The following is an 8,819-nucleotide window of genomic DNA, read 5'->3' on the forward strand; positions in this document are numbered from 1 at the left end:
ATTATTATTATTATTATTATTATATAAAAAAGAACATCTATTGCCAAAAAAAGGGGGGATGAGAAGAACGAACAAAACATATGCAAATAAAGAACAGCATCGCATCGCAAGGCAAGGATTCCCGCTAGTATTTATCCCATTTTCTCTTTTCTCAAGTTCTCATTTTTGAACCTGGTCCTCAAAAAAAATAATAATAATAAAAACCCCAAACAGACAAATAAAAAAGAAAACGATGGATACCGGGGCAAGCGAGGGAACACAAGTGGTTGCTAGTGATGTCTTCGGAAGGGAAGTTTTAAAAACACACACGTGGAGAGAATGAAGAGAGAGGGGTGGGGGGGAAAAATCATAGGTATGTAATAATAAAAAGAGCAGGCTAAGAACATAACAAGCAGACATTTGCAGCTGAAAAAAAAAGATTTTAAGAAGTTACCGAGGTTGGAGAACTTGAAGAAGCAGCAGAGGGAATGCTGAGGTTGTAGAGACGGTCTCTCCAAAAGTTGTAGGCTGATCTTGTATTTTGCCTTCCCAGGGGTTCAGCACCCCTTCTTTGCCCCCTGTAGGAGAGGGGCTGGTAAGGGGCTGTCCGCCTCTGGCTTGCCAACTCAGATTTCTCCCACCCTTGGGGAGAGAATTCCTGCTCTCCTTTTTATTGAAGCGCTGTTTCCTCTTGTCATTCAGCCCAGCTCAGCCAACGCTGAGCCAATAAGGAAAAAGCAAAGCTTTAAATGAGAGAGAGAGAGAGAGAGAGAGAGAGAGAGAGAGAGAGAGAGAGAGAGAGAGGAAAAGCATGGCTCTGGCATGGAAGTGCCACACCAGAAAAGCAGGAGAAGTGCGGGAGGAAACAACAACAAAAAAACTGACCCCAGCGTTGGGCAGGCCTTGGGAAGGAGGGTGTTTCGAACCCGGGTCCGAAGAATAATTTGGGGGTTCCAACTGGGGCCGGGGTGTTGCACAAGAATAAACAAAAATGAGATCCAGGCAGTTGTGAGGAGAGAAGAAATACTTATTCCTAAAAGCAAAAGAGTTTGCTTTGGGGGCAGGTTGCAAAGAAATGGGGTGCAGCGACAGATTGTTCTAGGGTATCCGGGGTGTCACGCCCCGGTTCTAGGGTCATGTGTGAGTAGCTATGTTTGTTCTTGTGCAGTTCCTCCGGGAGACATAATTGAATGAACTCTTGTTTGTCTTTGCAGACCTCATCCTTTGATATGTGGATTAGGTCCGGGTAACTTATTTGAGGAAGTTGGCTAATTTTACTGGATTAACTCAGTTTCAGCTCGACCGTCAATTGTCTAGCGGAGACACCAGTTCTCAGACCATGGTGGATTCAGTTAACATTTTAAGGGGAGGATCGAAACAGTAGAAAGAGTAAAAAAAAATATATTTGGATATCAAACTTCTCACACCCGGGAGAGGAAAAGGGAGTGTGCAAGAAGTAGAAAAAGAGTATTTGCTTAGCCTAGCTCTATCAATCCCAAATATACATTGTATATTTTCTAATGCCTATTCAAAGCAGCTTCTCTTTTACGTGTTCCCCTCCTTAAAATTGAACAAGTGCGTTAAGGTAAAGGTTCTCCCGCACGTGCGTGCTAGTCGTTTCCGACTCTAGGGGCCGGTGCTCATCTCCGTTTCAAAGCCGAAGAGCCAACGCTTGTCCGAGGATGTCTCCGTGGTCATGTGGCCGGCATGACTAGACGCCAAAGGCGCACGGAACGCCGTTACCTTCCCATTGTAGTGGTCCCTATTTTTCTACTTGCATTTTTTACGCGCTTTCGAACTGCTAGGTTGGCAGAAGCTGGGACGAGTAACAGGCGCGGCACTCGGGATTCGACCCGCCAAACTGCCGACCTTCTGATCGACAAGCTCAACGTCCTAACCCACTGAGCCACCGCATCCCTCCTTGAACAAGTGCCTTAAAGGAGTTTAAATAACCCCTGGATATATAGTAAATCTGCAACAAAGACTTGCTTGCATTCTTATAATCCTTGCCAAAGTATTTTGGCTAATGCCATGCCAATTCAGTTTAATATATTATTATTATATTATATAATAATAATAATAATAATAATAATAGAATAATATAATAATAATAATAATAATAATAATAATAGAATAATATAATAATAATAATAATAATAATAATAATAGAATAATATAATAATAATAATAATAATAATAATAATAATAATAATAATAATAATAATAATAATAATGTTGGTAGGGACCTTGGAGGTCATCTAGTCCAACCCCCGCTCAGGCAGGAAACCCTGTACTATTTCAGGCAAATGGCTGTTGTTCAGTTAGTAACCCGGTTGTTAAGTGAATCTGGCTTTCCCCGTTGTCTTACCTTGTCAGGAGGTCGCCAAAGGGGATCACGTGACCTCGGAACGCTGCAACCGTCACAAATAGAGTCAGTTGCCAAGTGTCCGAATTTCGATCGCATGACCACGGGAATGCTGCAACGGTCGTTAAGTGTGAAAAACAAGCATACGTCACTTCTTTCAGTGCCGTTGTAACTTTGAACGGTCACTCAATGAACTGTTTAACCCTTGGGCTGTCCAAGACTACCTGTCGAATGCTTTCTCCACTGCTGTAGTTTTTCCGTTCAATTTAGCACAGAGCTGCAAAGGGATCTTGGAGGTCTTCTAGTCCAACCCCCTGACAAATGGTTGTCCAATCTTCTCTTGAAAACCTCCAGTGATGAAGCACCCAGAACTTCTGGAGGCAAGTAGTTCCACTGGTTAATTGTTGTCACTGCCAGGAAATTTCTCCTTAGTCCCAGGTTGCTTCTCTCCTTGATTAATTTCCATCCGCTGCTTCTTGTCCTGCCTTCGGGCACTTTGGAGGTAGTCCTCAACTTACAACAGTTCATTGAGTGACCGTTCAAAGTTACAAGGGCACGGAAAAAAGGGACTTATGACTGTTTTTCACACTTACAACCCTTGCAGCATCCCCCAGGGCCCCGCGAAGTACATTCGGATGCCTGACAAATGTCTCGTTTTTATGACGGTTGCAGTGTCCCCGGGGGGGTCACGTGACCCCCTTTTGCAACCTTCTAACCAGCAAAGTAAATGGATTCACTTAACAAGGGTGTGACTCATTTAACAACTGCAGATATTCATCTAACCAAGGGGGGCAAAAAGAAAAAAGTCGTAATATGGGGCAAAACTCACTTAACGTATTCCCCACTCAGCAACATAAATGTTGGGCTCAGTCGTGGGCGCAAGTCTAGTCTGGGACAACCTGTAGATTAATCGGCAAAACCCAACATTGAGAAGTCACGTTTGTCTGTTCCGAAGGTGCTTCTTTTCCAGGAGGCAAATGGATCTTCTTGTTTTTTCTTGGAAGATGTTTCGCTTCTCATCCCAGAAGCTTCCTCGGGTTCTGACTGGATGGTAGGGGAAATGGAAGGATTTATACTCCTTGCAGACAGCATTTAGAGAGTCATTGAGGCCACCTGGAGGTTTATCTGTGTCCTCAGGGACCCCTATGTGGTGCAAATGGGTGTGGAGCCTTCTTGGAACTGCTGAAAGGACCGTTGTAGAGGCATGACACAGATATACCTCCAGGTGGCCTCAATGACTCTAAAAGAGTGCAAATAACCAGCTGTCCGTAAGGAGTATAAATGCTTCCCTTCCCCACCATCCAGTGGACTTTCTTGTTTTTCTTTGAAGAAGTTTTGCTTCTCATCCAAGAAGCTTCTTCAGCTCTGACTGGATGGTGGGGAAGGGAAGGATTTATACTCCTTGCAGACAGCTGGTCATTTGCGTCCTTTTAGAGAGTCCTTGAGGCCACCTGGAGGTTTATCTGTGTCCTCAGGGTCACCTGAGTGGTGCAAATGGGTGTGGAGCCTTCTTGGCTGTAGGATGTTTTCTCCCCTGGGTCCCTTCACGGATGAAGACGGGCGCAGGATGATGGGGATGTGTCCGTGTTGTCTACATCTCCAACTGAAGCGCAAAGGATTCCTGAAGTCCGCAATGTTTTCGGGAAATCCGTTCCTGCTCCTGCACCCTTCAAAGTGGGTTCATCCCAAAGTGCATGGCTAAATGTCGATGGAGATTCTCAGCCATCCAGCTCAGGGTTGTCCCAAAGGTGCTTTTTTCCCCAGGAGGCAACTGGACTTTCTTGTTTTTCTTTGTCCATCTCAGGCACAAAAACCCAGAAGCGGTTTCCAAGAAGAAGCAAAGCTGGATTGCAGGGGCAAAGCTTTCGTCCTTCGTTGGATGTTGAAAGGTGTACATTTCTTATGAGTCATATTTGCAGCAGCGAGCACAAGCCAGACCCAGCGTTTCTGAAGGATTGCGTAGTGCTTGATTTGACCTCTCAGCAAGCTTCGTGGGCTACAACTTTCCTGTCTGAAAGGAGGGGGAAACCTGTGTCCAATTAGTTGAAGGAAAAAAATCTTTATCGGGGTCCAGTCCAAGCCGGGAATAAACGACACGGCGACTGCTTTAAAAAGAAGGTTGCAATTTATTGAAGAGGAAGAGAGAGCAGATGTAGTAGGGTTTTTATGGCTGCTTGGGCTTTGGTTTGGAGTTGTTCCTGTGTCATGAACTTTGACCTGTGTCTGAGTGTGCCTTTCTGGTATTTTGATGGTGCTGGGTTAATCCTATTATGTCCTGTCTTAGAGTTTGGGTGGGCTATGTAGATTTTAAGGGTCTTTGTCTTACTAATCTCATCACTTTCTTTTAGCTTCGTGGCTCCAACCTTCCTGAATGGATTATTACACCTGCATTTCTACAGAGCTGGTTTCTGCTGAGTTGTCTGGCTAGGGTGTGTGTGTGTGTGTGTGTGTGTGTGTGTGTGTGTGTGTGTGTGGTGTAGTTTCTGCCTTTTTAAAGATCTTCTCCATTATTCCTTTGGGGAAATATATTCTGCCTTTTTGCTATTCCCCAAAATATTTCTTTCCTCTGGATTGTTCCCACAGATTCAACGGATCTGACCCCTTGATTTCCACTTTTTGAAATGGCATTTGGAACAAACAAGCAGGAAGGTGTTTTACACCCTTTGTAAATAAATATATAGGCAATGAAGGTGAGATCACGCTGTTGGACACTTTGCGGTTTCATCCCTAACAACGAAGAGGCAGGAAACGCCTATTTAGGAAGCAAACGGATAAGTGGGTTGCAAAGAAGGAAAACCGAAGCCTTCGTTTGTTAAGCGTGCACAATTTCTGTTCAAAGAGGCAAATTGGTCCGTTTTTAAAATCCGCCTACTGCGTCAAGCACTGGATAGAGCCGTGTGAATCGCCCAAGGGTGCGCCCGGTGTTGTGATTCAAAAGCTGTGGATGATGGGGATTCTCAGCTATCCAGGTCACGCTTGTCCCAAAAGTGTTTTTTCCCCAAAAGACATTCTTGGTTTGAAGAAGCTTCTGGGATGAAAAGCAAAAGGTCTTCAAGGAAAAACAAAGAAAATACAGCTGCCTTTTGGAAAAAGCATCTCTGGGACGGAGATGCTTAAACAATCTGCCATTAATTGTACATAACAATTCAATTGTACAATATATGGAGGCAATATATGATCATATACTGTAGGAGTTGTGCCCAGGGGGGCTTTTGCCCAGGTTTGCCTGGTGCGCCAGTTGCGCCCCTACCTGGACCGAGATGCTCTACGTACGGTCACTCATGCGCTCGTTACCTCCCGTATAGATTACTGCAATGCTCTCTACATGGGGCTGCCCTTGAAGACCACCCGGAGGCTCCAGCTGGTGCAGAATGCGGCCGCGCGGGTTGTGATGGGAGCATCCCGATACTCCCATATTACACCCCTTCTGCGTGAGCTGCATTGGTTACCGGTTGCCCTCCGGGTGAGATTTAAGCTGCTGGTATTTACCTTTAAAGCCCTACATGGCTTAGGCCCGGGATATTTGCAGGACCGTCTGCTGCCAGGAACGACCTCCCATCGCCCGGTGCGCTCACACAGAGAGGGCCTCCTCAGGGTGCCGTCGGCTAGACAATGTCGGCTGGTGACCCCCAGAGGTAGGGCCTTCTCTGTGGGGGCACCTGCCCTGTGGAATCAGCTTCCCCTGGAGCTCCAGATGGCCCCGGATCTCCGGTCCTTTCGCCGCGGCCTTAAAACATTTCTCTTCCATCAGGCTGACCTGGACTGACAATAGGGTTTTGGGTTTTTTTTTAAAAAAAATGTTTTTAATATTTTATCACTGGGGCTTGTTAGTTTAATCTTTTTTTAACATTTGTATTATTGTGTTTTATTGTTGTTAGCCGCCCTGAGTCCTTTGGGAGATAGGGCGGCATATAAGTCCCAATAATAAATAAAATAAATAAATAAACGAAGGTTACCTTCCAATAAAGGAGGTTTGTGGAGCTTCTCAGTTCATCCAGGACATGGTTGTCCCAAAGTGGCTTTTTTCACCAGGCCACTGGACTTTCTTGTTGGTCTTTGAAGACGTTTCGCTTCTCATCCCAGAAGCTTCTTCAGCTCTGACTTCAGCTTCCCTTCCCCACCATCCAGTCAGAGCTGAAGAAGCTTCTGGGATGAGAAGTGAAGCATCTTCAAGGAAAAACAAAGGAAGTCCAGGGTTCTCGTGAAAAAAAGCACCTTTGGGAGAATAAAGGAGAATATCTGTAGCTCAGGGTTGAAACGAAGGGCCCTTGGTGCTCTCTGAGCTCGGTGGGTTTTTTGCAGAAGGCGTAGGTTTCGTTATGATAAAAGAACTACAATACATGTCAGAAAGTAAGTTTTAAATCATAAATCACAAGATACAATCACACCTCATAAAAAGGGATAGTCATAGGATACCAACAGAAGTAGGTAATAAGGAAAGCAATATAGGTTCTCCTGCTTGAGCAGGGGGCTGGACTAGAAGACCTCCAAGGTCCCTTCCAGCTCTATTCTACTCTACTCTACTCTACTCTACTCTACTCTACTCTACTCTACTCTACTCTACTCTAATTCTATTCTGTTCTGTTCTGTTCTATTCTATTCTATTCTTTCATATTTTCTATTCTATTCATTTTAGACCTTCTATATTTCTATTGTATTGTATTCTACTCTACTCTATGTTCTATTCCTATTCCTATTCTATTCTATTCTATTCTATTCCGTTCCATTCCATTCCGTTCCGTTCCGCTCCGCTCTACTCTACTCTACATTCTATTCTACTGTATTCTATTCTATTCCTATTCTATTCTATTCTGTTCTACTCTACTCTACTCTGTTCAATTCCACTCCACTCCACTTCACTCCACTCCTTTCCATTCCATTCCGTTCCGTTCCGTTCCATTCCACTCCACTCCACTCCACTCTACTCTACTCTACTCTACTCTACTCTACTCTACTCTACTCTACTCTACTCTACTCTATTCTATTCTATTCTATTCTATTCTATTCTATTCTATTCTATTCTATTCTATTCTATTCTATTCTATTCTATTCTATTCTATTCTCCTTAGTTCTAGGTTGCTTCTCTCCTTGATGAGTTTCCATCCATTGCTTCTTGTCCTGCCTTCAGCGCTTTGGAGAACAGCTTGACTTCCTCTTCTTTGGGGCAGCCCCTGAGATATTGGAAGACTGCTATCACGTCACTCCTGGTCCTTCTCTTCATTAAACTAGACAGACCCAATTCCAGCAACCTTTCTTCATATGTTTGATCCTCCAGTCCCCTAATCATCTTTGTTGCTCTTCTCTGCCCTCTTTCCAGAGTCCCAACATCTTTTTTACATTCTGATGACCAGACCTGGATGCAGTTTTATATATAGGATGCTGGGGTAAAGAGAAATTAAGTTCTCTGTGCTTCAAAGTTCCTGCAGCAGGCAATGGTGAAAATTCAAGTAGAAGAGCGAAGTGGGGGAAGGAGAGCTCTTACATACACTCAATTGTACGTTTAATTAATATTCACCTTAATGGAAGACGGTCTGTGATTAAATGCTGACATTTTGCTGGGACAAAGACAATTAAGCACCAAGGTAAAAAGAAAAAAGAAAGAAAGGAATATATGTAATGGGAAAGTTAAGTTTTGAACTTGATCGTAGTTAATACCGTGGGGAGGGGGCAAGGAGAAGGTGGGCGTTAATTTAGCTTTATGTCACATCATAATTCTTGCCTTTTTTTTTCCTTTCGAATCCAGCTGCGCTTTGCCGGTGCCAAATTTTTTTGAAGTTTTCCGAGCTTTCCTTGAGCTGCTTTCTAAAACACTGATTTTTTTTAAAAAAAAATTACAGGTAAGTCATCCATTTACAGCTGTTTGTTTAGTGACTGTTCATAGTTACAATGACACTGGAAAAAGTGACATCATCATCAACATCATCATCATAGAGTTGGAAGGGACCTTGGAGGTCATCTAGTCCAACCCCCTGCTCAGGCAGGAAACCTATACCATTTCAGACAAATGGCTGTCCAGTCTCTTCTTAAAAACTTCCAGTGTTGGAGCATTCACAGCTTCTGGAGGCAGGTTGTTCCACTGGTTAATTGTTCTCACTGTCAGGAAGTTTCTCCTTAGTTCCAGGTTGCTTTTCTCCTTGATTAGTTTCCATCCGTTGCTTCTTGTCCTGCCTTATGACCAATTTTCACACTTACGACCGTCACAGCATCCCCTGTTATCATGTGATCAAAATTCACAGGGCATCTGGCCTGCCCGGGCAGTCCTCAACCTATGACCCCTATTGAGCCCAAAATTTCTGTTGCTAAATGAAATGTTTGTGAAGTCAAATGTCCCATTTCACGACCTTTCTTTCCACCGTTGTTAAGTGAATCACTGCAGTTGTTAAGGTAGCCACCTGGCTGTTAAGTGAGTCTGGCTTCCCCCATGGATTCTGCTGGTCAGAAGGCCGCCAAAGGGGAATCGCGTGACCCCAGGATG

Source organism: Vipera berus (assembly GCF_964194415.1).
Source record: "Vipera berus genome assembly, chromosome: 3".
Taxonomy (NCBI): Eukaryota; Metazoa; Chordata; class Lepidosauria; order Squamata; family Viperidae; genus Vipera; species Vipera berus.